Raw genomic sequence first — 11,384 nt, forward strand, 5'->3', positions numbered from 1 at the left:
TTAGGTTTAAACGTCAAAAAAAAAAAAAAAAAATATATATATATATATATATATATATATATATATATATATATATATATATATATATATATATATATATATATATATATATATAATAAAATACAATCTGGCATATACCATAAGTTGGCACCAGGTATCAAAATTTTTTTTATTTTAGGTTTAAATGTCGGTAATATTTAAAAAAGAAAATCTGGCATAAACCGTTAACATACTTACAAGATGCACCAAGTAAGGAAATCTACGGTTTAGAGGTCAAAATGAGCTAAAATGCTAGCAAAAATGTTACCATTTTAATGTTGGCATACTTGCAAGTTGGCACCAGGTATCAAAATAATTTTTATTTTAGGGTTAAACGTCAGAAATATATATATATATATATATATATATATATATATATATATATATATATATATATATATATATATATATATATATATATATATATATATATATATATATATATATATATATATATATATATAAAATAAAATCTGGCATATACCATAAGTTGACAACAGGTATCAAAATATTTTTTATTTTAGGTTTAAATGTCGGTAATATTTAAAAAAGAAAATCTAGCATTAACCGTTAGCATACTTACAAGATGCACCAAGTAAGGAAATCTATGATTCATAGGTTAAAATTAGCTCAAAAGTTACCTTTTTAATGTTGGCATACTTGCAAGTTGGCACCAGGTATCAAAATATTTTTTTTATTTTAGGTTTAAACGTCGGTAATATTTAAAAAAATAAATAAATCTGGTATTAATGGTTAGCATACTTACAATATGCACCAAGTAAGTAAATCTATGATTAAGAGGTCAAAATGAGCTAAAATGCTAGCAAAAATGTTACCATTTTAATGTTGGCATACTTGCAAGTTGGCACCAGGTATCAAAATATTTTGTATTTTAGGTTTAAACGTCAGAAATAAATGTGTATATATGTATATATATATATATATATATATATATATATATATATATATATATATATATATAATAAAATGTGGCATATACCGTAAATTGGCACCAGGTATCAAAATATTTTTTATTTTAGGTTTAAATGTTGGTAATATTTTTAAAAAAAAATCTGGCATAAACCGTTAGCATACTTACAAGATGCACCAAGAAAGGAAATCTACGATTAAGAGGTCAACATTAGCAAAAATGTTACCATTTTAATGTTGGCATACTTGCAAGTTGGCACCAGGTATCAAAATCTTTTTTATTTTAGGTTTAAACGTCAGAAATATATATATATATATGTATGTATGTATATATATATATATATATATATATATATATATATATATATATATATATATATATATATATATATATATATATATATATATATATATAAAATAAAATATAATAAAATAAAATAAAATAAAAAATCTGGCCTAAACCGTTAGCATACTTACAAGATGGCACCAAGTAAAGAAATCTACGATTCATAGGTTAAAATTAGCTAAAATGCTTGCAAAAATGTTACCATTTTAATGTTGGCGTACTTGCAAGTTGGCACCAGGTATCAAAAACATTTTTATTTTAGGTTTAAACGTCAGAAATATGAAAAACAAATCTGGCTTAAACCGTTAGCATACTTAAAAGATGCACCAAGTAAGGAAATCTACGATTCATAAATTAAAATTGACAAAATAATCAAAATGCTAGCATAAATGTTACCATTTTAATGTTGGCACACTTGCAAGTTGGCACCAGGTATCAAAATGTTTTTTAATTTTAGGTTTAAACATTGGTAATCTTAAAAAAAAAAAAAATCTGGCATTAATCGTTAGCATACTTACAAGATGCACCAAGTAAGGAAATCTACGGTTTAGAGGTCAAAATTAGCTAAAATGCTAGCAAAATTGTTACCATTTTAATGTTGGCATACTTGCAAGTTGGCACCAGGTATCAAAATATTTTTTATTATTTTCGGTTTAAACGTCAGAAAAAAGAAAAAAAAAGAAGAAAAAAAAAAATATATATATATATATATATATATGTATATATATATATATATATATATATATATATATATATATATATATATATATATATATATATATATATATATATATATATATATATATATATATAAAATAAAATAAAATCTGGCATAAACCGTAAATTGGCACCAGGTATCAAAATCTTTTTTATTTTAGGTTTAAATGTCGGTAATATTTAAAAAAAGAAAATCTGGCATAAACCGTTAGCATACTTACAAGATGCACCAAGAAAGTAAATCTACGATTAAGAGGTCAAAATGAGCTAAAATGCTAGCAAAAATGTTACCATTTTAATGTTGGCATACCTACAAGTTGGCACCAGGTATCAAAATATTATTTTATTTTAGGTTTAAACGTCAGAAATATATATATATATATATATATATATATATATATATATATATATATATATATATATATATATATATATATATATATATATATAAAATTTTTAAAAATCTGGCATAAACCGTTAGCATACTTACAAGATGGCACCAAGTAAGGAAATCTACGATTCAGAAGTTAAAATTGACAAAATAATCAAAATGCTAGCATAAAGGTTACCATTTTAATGTTGGCACACTTGCAAGTTGGCACCAGGTATCAAAATGTTTTTGAATTTTAGGTTTAAACATCGGTAATCTTAAAAAAAAAAAAAAATCTGGCATTAATCGTTAGCATACTTACAATATGCACCAAGTAAGGAAATCTACGGTTTAGAGGTCAAAATTAGCTAAAATGCTAGCAAAATTGTTACCATTTTAATGTTGGCATACTTGCAAGTTGGCACCAGGTATCAAAATATTTTTTATTATTTTCGTTTTAAACGTCAGAAAGAAGAAAAAAAAAAGAAGAAAAAAAAAAAAAATATATATATATATATATATATATATATATATATATATATATATATATATATATATATATATATATATATATATATATATATATATATATATATATATATATAAAATAAAATAAAATCTGGCATAAACCGCAAATTGGCACCAGGTATCAAAATCTTTTTTTATTTTAGGTTTAAATGTCGGTAATATTTAAAAAAGAAAATCTGGCATAAACCGTTAGCATACTTACAAGATGCACCAAGAAAGGAAATCTACGATTAAGAGGTCAAAATGAGCTAAAATGTTAGCAAAAATGTTACCATTTTAATGTTGGCATACTTGCAAGTTGGCACCAGGTATCAAAATATTTTTTATATATACATATATATATATATACATATATAAAATAAAATAAAATCTGGCATATACCATAAGTTGGCACCAGGTATCAAAATCTTTTTTTATTTTAGGTTTAAATGTCGGTAATATTTAAAAAAAAAAAATCTGGCATAAACCGTTAGCATACTTACAAGATGCACCAAGAAAGGAAATCTACGATTTAGAGGTCAAAATTAGCTAAAATGCTAGCAAAAATGTTACCATTTTAATGTTGGCATACTTGCAAGTTGGCACCAGGTATCAAAATATTTTTTATTTTAGGTTTAAACGTCAAATAAATATATATATATATATATATATATATATATATATATATGAAATTTAAAAAAATCTGGCATAAACCGTTAGCATACTTACAAGATGGCACCAAGTAAGGAAATCTACGATTTAGAAGTCAAAATGAGCTAAAATGCTAGCAAAAATGTTACCATTTTAATGTTGGCATACTTGCAAGTTGGCACCAGGTATCAAAATATTATTTTATTTTAGGTTTAAACGTCAGAAATATATATATATATATATATATATATATATATATATATATATATATATATATATATATATATATATATATATATATATATATATATATATATATATATATAAAAATCTGGCCTAAACCGTTAGCATACTTACAAGATGGCACCAAGTAAGGAAATCTAGGAATCATAAGTTAAAATGAGCAAAAATGTTACTATTTTAATGTTGGCGTAGTTGCAGTTGGCACCATGTATCAAAATATTTTTTGTTTTAGGTTTGAACGTCTGAAATATGAAAAGAAAATCTGGCCTAAACCGTTAGCATACTTACAAGATGCACCAAGTAAGGAAATCTACGATTCATAAGTTAAAATGAGCTAAAATGCTAGCAAAAATTTTACTATTTTAATGTTAGCATACCTGCAAGTTGGCACCAGGTGTCAAAATCTTTTTTTGGGGTTGAAACATACCAAATAACCAAAAGTGTAGCATAAACTGTTAGCGTACTTACAAGATGGCACCAAGTAAGGAAGTCTGTTGTTTATAGATTCAAACCCACAAAATGAGCTAAAATGCTAGCAAAAATGTGAAGATGTTATGTTAGCATATTTGCAAAATGTCGCCAGGTATCCCATTCTATTGTTTTTTACATTTAAAGCTAAATTCTAGCCTAAAGCGTTAGCATGAGCTACAGGGTGCGTACAAATCCATTGTACCTAATCCATTGTCCCGCTTTCTTTATGTTTCTAGACATGTTTTCTTCAGGTGACGTGCTGCTCGTCAGGTCACGTGGTCACCATCAGGTGAGGTGCTGCTCGTCAGGTCACATGGTCACCATCAGGTGAGGTGCTGCTCGTCAGGTCACATGGTCACCATCAGGTGAGGTGCTGCTCGTCAGGTCACATGGTCACCATCAGGTGAGGTGCTGCTCGTCGGGTCACATGGTCACCATCAGGGGCGCGGGCGTGACGCGTGCGCTGTGGCGGTAAATATGTCCTTGACAGGCACGTCGCCATGGCGACAGCGGAGAGAGCCCAGTTTCCCTAGAAACAGCAGTTGCCGGGGCAACAGAGGGGGAGCTGTGAAGCGAAGGCGATGGTTTCACTCGCACTTTGGACAGAACTGACCTTTGACCTCCCATCTGACTTCCACACGTTGACAGAATGACAGATGGCGAGGGATGTATTATGGGATGTATTATTTATAAAAGTGAGGCCCTTCACTGTTGCCATGGTGAATATATATATATATATATATATATATATATATATATATATATATATATATATATATATATATATATATATATATATATATATATATATATATATATATATATATATGGGACAAGTGGTAGAAAATGGACTGATATATATACAGTAATAATATATATAGTAAATATACATAATATATATTTATGTATTATATATATATATATATATATATATATATATTCGTATTACATAAATATTTATATATACACATATATGTTTATATATATATATTTGTGTGTATATATATATATATATATATATATATATACATACAGTATATGTATACATGTATACATATATGTATATATATATACACACACAAATATATATACATATGTATATATAAACATATATGTGTATATATAAATATTTATGAAATACAAATATATATATTATATGTATATTATAAATAACACATAAATCTATATTATGTATATTTACTATATATATATATATATATATATATATATATATATATATATATATATATATATATATATATATATATATATATATTATATCCATCCATCCATCCATTTTCTACCACTTGTCCCCTTTACCACTTTTTCTATTCTATATATATATATATATATATATATATATATATATATATATATATATATATATATATATATATATATATATATATATATATATAGAATAGAAAAATTAGAAATGTACCCTAAAATGACTAAGAATGATATATACAGTGTAGTATTTAAAGCAATAAAGTGTATTTAACTAAACAAAACAAAACTATATATATATATATATATATATATATATATATATATATATATATATATATATATATATATATATATATATATATATATTTATATATATGGGACAAGTGGTAGAAAATGGACGGATATATATACAGTATATAATATATATAGTAAATATACATAATATATATTTATGTATTATATATATATATATATATATATATATATATATATATATATATATATATATATATATATATATATATATATATATATATATATATATATATATATTCGTATTACATAAATATTTATATATACACATATATGTTTATATATACATATTTGTGTGTATGTATATATATATATATATATATATATATATATATATATATACATACAGTATATGTATACATGTATACATATATGTATATATATATACACACACAAATATATATACATATGTATATATAAACATATATGTGTATATATAAATATTTATGTAATACAAATATATATATTATATGTATATTATAAATAATACATAAATCTATTTTATGTATATTTACTATATATATACAGTATATATATATATATATATATATATATATATATATATATATATATATATATATATATATATATATATATATATATATATATATATATATATATTATATCCATCCATCCATCCATTTTCTACCACTTGTCCCCTTTACCACTTTTTCTATTTTATATATATATATATATATATATATATATATATATATATATATATATATATATATATATATATATATATATATATATATATATATATATATATAATAGAAAAATTAGAAATGTACCCTAAAATGACTAAGAATGATATATACAGTGTAGTATTTAAAGCAATAAAGTGTATTTAACTAAACAAAACAAAACTATATATATATATATATATATATATATATATATATATATATATATTTATATATATGGGACAAGTGGTAGAAAATGGACGGATATATATACAGTATATAATATATATAGTAAATATACATAATATATATTTATGTATTATATATATATATATATATATATATATATATATATATATATATATATATATATATATATATATATATATATATATATATATATATATATATATATATTCGTATTACATAAATATTTATATATACACATATATGTTTATATATACATATTTGTGTGTATGTATATATATATATATATATATATATATATATATATATATATATATATACATACAGTATATGTATACATGTATACATATATGTATATATATATACACACACAAATATATATACATATGTATATATAAACATATATGTGTATATATAAATATTTATGTAATACAAATATATATATTATATGTATATTATAAATAATACATAAATCTATTTTATGTATATTTACTATATATATACAGTATATATATATATATATATATATATATATATATATGTATATATATATATATATATATATATATATATATATATATATATATATATATATATATATATATATATATATATTATATCCATCCATCCATTTTCTACCACTTGTCCCCTTTACCACTTTTTCTATTTTATATATATATATATATATATATATATATATATATATATATATATATATATATATATATATATATATATATATATATATATATATATATATATATATATATATATATATATATATATATATATAGAATAGAAAAATTAGAAATGTACCCTAAAATGACTAAGAATAATGTATACAGTGTAGTATTTAAAGCAATAAAGTGTATTTAACTAAACAAAACAAAACCAAAAAAAGAAAAAGTAGATTTTATTTGACACTTGAATGGCACACAAGTTCACCTCCACTGGTCACATGACCCTCTCAGAAATATACTGACTTCACATTGTCCCGCTTTCTTTATGTTTCTAGACATGTTTTCTTCAGGTGAGGTGCTGCTCGTCAGGTCACGTGGTCACCATCAGGTGAGGTGCTGCTCGTCAGGTCACGTGGTCACCATCAGGTGAGGTGCTGCTCGTCAGGTCACGTGGTCACCATCAGGTGAGGTGCTGCTCGTCAGGTCACGTGGTCACCATCAGGTGAGGTGCTGCTCGTCAGGTCACATGGTCACCATCAGGTGAGGTGCTGCTCGTCAGGTCACATGACCCTCTCAGAAATATACTGACTTCACGTCCTGAGACCCACTCAATCATCCATCCACCCATTTTATACTGCTTGTCCCTTTCACGGTCTGGTCGCAGGGTCTGCTGGAGCCTAAATGATGTTTATTGGAAAATAATACTTGACAGAGGTAAAAAGGATGACAATTGTACTTAGTGGGTTTACTTGAAGTCATGTCCACTGCAGTGGACAACAGGCTGAAGTGATCATTCTTTCACTCGCTATCTTGTCTTCACCCATCATCTTGTCTTCACCCATTATCTTGTCTTCACCCATTAGCTTGTTTCACCCATCATCTTGTCTTCACCCATCATCTTGTCTTCACCCATTATCTTGTCTTCACCCATTAGCTTGTTTCACCCATCATCTTGTTTTCACCCATCATCTTGTCTTCACCCATCATCTTGTCTTCACCCATTATCTTGTCTTCACCCATTAGCTTGTTTCACCCATCATCTTGTCTTCACCCATCATCTTGTCTTCACCCATTATCTTGTCTTCACCCATTAGCTTGTTTCACCCATCATCTTGTCTTCACCCATCATCTTGTCTTCACCCATTATCTTGTCTTCACCCATTAGCTTGTTTCACCCATCATCTTGTCTTCACCCATCATCTTGTCTTCACCCATTATCTTGTCTTCACCCATTAGCTTGTTTCACCCATCATCTTGTCTTCACCCATCATCTTGTCTTCACCCATTAGCTTGTCTTCACCCATCATCTTGTCTTCACCCAACATCTTGTCTTCACCCATTATCTTGTCTTCACCCATCATCTTGTCTTCACCCAACATCTTGTCTTCACCCATTATCTTGTCTTCACCCATTATCTTGTCTTCACCCATCATCTTGTCTTCACCCATCATCTTGTCTTCACCCATTATCTTGTCTTCACCCATCATCTTGTCTTCACCCATCATCTTGTCTTCACCCATTATCTTGTCTTCACCCATCATCTTGTCTTCACCCATCATCTTGTCTTCACCCATCATCTTGTCTTCACCCATCATCTTGTCTTCACCCATTATCTTGTCTTCACCCATTAGCTTGTCTTCACCCATCATCTTGTCTTCACCCATCATCTTGTCTTCACCCATCATCTTGTCTTCACCCATCATCTTGTCTTCACCCATCATCTTGTCTTCACCCGTCATCTTGTCTTCACCCCACATCTTGTCTTCACCCGTCATCTTGTCTTCACCCATCATCTTGTCTTCACCCATCATCTTGTCTTCACCCATCATCTTGTCTTCACCCGTCATCTTGTCTTCACCCCACATCTTGTCTTCACCCATCATCTTGTCTTCACCCATTAGCTTGTCTTCACCCATCATCTTGTCTTCACCCATCATCTTGTCTTCACCCATCATCTTGTCTTCACCCATCATCTTGTCTTCACCCATCATCTTGTCTTCACCCATCATCTTGTCTTCACCCATCATCTTGTCTTCACCCATCATCTTGTCTTCACCCATTAGCTTGTCTTCACCCATCATCTTGTCTTCACCCGTCATCTTGTCTTCACCCGTCATCTTGTCTTCACCCATCATCTTGTCTTCACCCATCATCTTGTCTTCACCCATCATCTTGTCTTCACCCATTAGCTTGTCTTCACCCATCATCTTGTCTTCACCCGTCATCTTGTCTTCACCCGTCATCTTGTCTTCACCCGTCATCTTGTCTTCACCCGTCATCTTGTCTTCACCCATCATCTTGTCTTCACCCATTAGCTTGTCTTCACCCATCATCTTGTCTTCACCCATCATCTTGTCTTCACCCATCATCTTGTCTTCACCCATCATCTTGTCTTCACCCATCATCTTGTCTTCACCCATCATCTTGTCTTCACCCATCATCTTGTCTTCACCCATTAGCTTGTCTTCACCCATCATCTTGTCTTCACCCGTCATCTTGTCTTCACCCGTCATCTTGTCTTCACCCGTCATCTTGTCTTCACCCGTCATCTTGTCTTCACCCATCATCTTGTCTTCAATAGTATCGGCTAGATACGCTCCTGTACTTGGTATCATTACAGTGGATGTCAGGTGTAGATCCACCCATGGCATTTGTTTACATTGTGACGGCGGTGAGCTATTGTATCCTCCTACGGTGTGCAGTGAAGCATGTTTAGCTATTCCTCGTCCTCCACTGATAACGGTACTTGTAAGAAACTGACTTTATTCGTCGCCATGGAGGCCAGGATTAGTGATTTAGAAGTAGCTAAAACACTGTGGATGGACGTTAGCCACTAGCTCGCTAGCCATGTTTTGAAGCAGCTCTTCCTGAGGGTGTTTCAGTGTTATAACTTCACCTTTATCTTTACTTTTTACACCAAAATGCGTCCATTCTCCCTTTTCTGTCTACACACTGTGTCTGCTTGTAAGTACTCTGTGTGTGTGCGCTGCCCAACATGCTCCTCTGCTGGTAAAAGCAGCAATGTCACCACGTGGTGGACTGGTACTTTTTAGGAGGCGGTATAGTACCGAATATGACTGGTGGCGACTTGTCCAGGGTGTACCCCGCCTACCACCCGAATGCAGCTGAGATAGGCTCCAGCGACCCCGAAAGGGACAAGCAGTATAAAATGTATGGATGGATGATTCTTTAGTGTGATGGTACTATACTAGTATTGGTATACTGTACAAGCCTACTCGTGACCATTTGATGAAGATTTCAAGTTGGTGAATAAATGGCATATAAATAATAATAATAATAATAATAATAATAATAATAATAATAATAATAATAATAATAATAATAATAATAATAATAAATGGCATATAAATAATAATAATAATAAATGGCATATACATAATAATAATAATAATAATAATAAATGGCATATAAATAATAATAATAATAATAATAATAAATGGCATATAAATAATAATAATAATAATAAATGGTATATAAATAATAATAATAATAATAATAATAAATGGCATATAAATAATAATAATAATAATAAATGGCATATAAATAATAATAATAATAATAATAATAAATGGCATATAAATAATAATAATAATAAATGGCTTATAAATAATAACAATAATAATAATAATAAATGGCATATAAATAATAATAATAATAAATGGCATATAAATAATAATAATAATAATAAATGGCATATAAATAATAATAATAATAATGATAAATGGCATATAAATAATAATAATAATAAATGGTATATAAATAATAATAATAATAATAAATGGCATATAAATAATAATAATAAAAATAAATGGCATATAAATAATAATAATAATAATAATAAATGGCATATAAATAATAATAATAATAAATGGCTTATAAATAATAACAATAATAATGATAATAATAATAATAATAATAAATGGCATATAAATAATAATAATAATAAATGGCATATAAATAATAATAATAATAAT

This window comes from Entelurus aequoreus, linkage group LG07, assembly GCF_033978785.1.
Source record: "Entelurus aequoreus isolate RoL-2023_Sb linkage group LG07, RoL_Eaeq_v1.1, whole genome shotgun sequence".
Lineage (NCBI taxonomy): Eukaryota > Metazoa > Chordata > Actinopteri > Syngnathiformes > Syngnathidae > Entelurus > Entelurus aequoreus.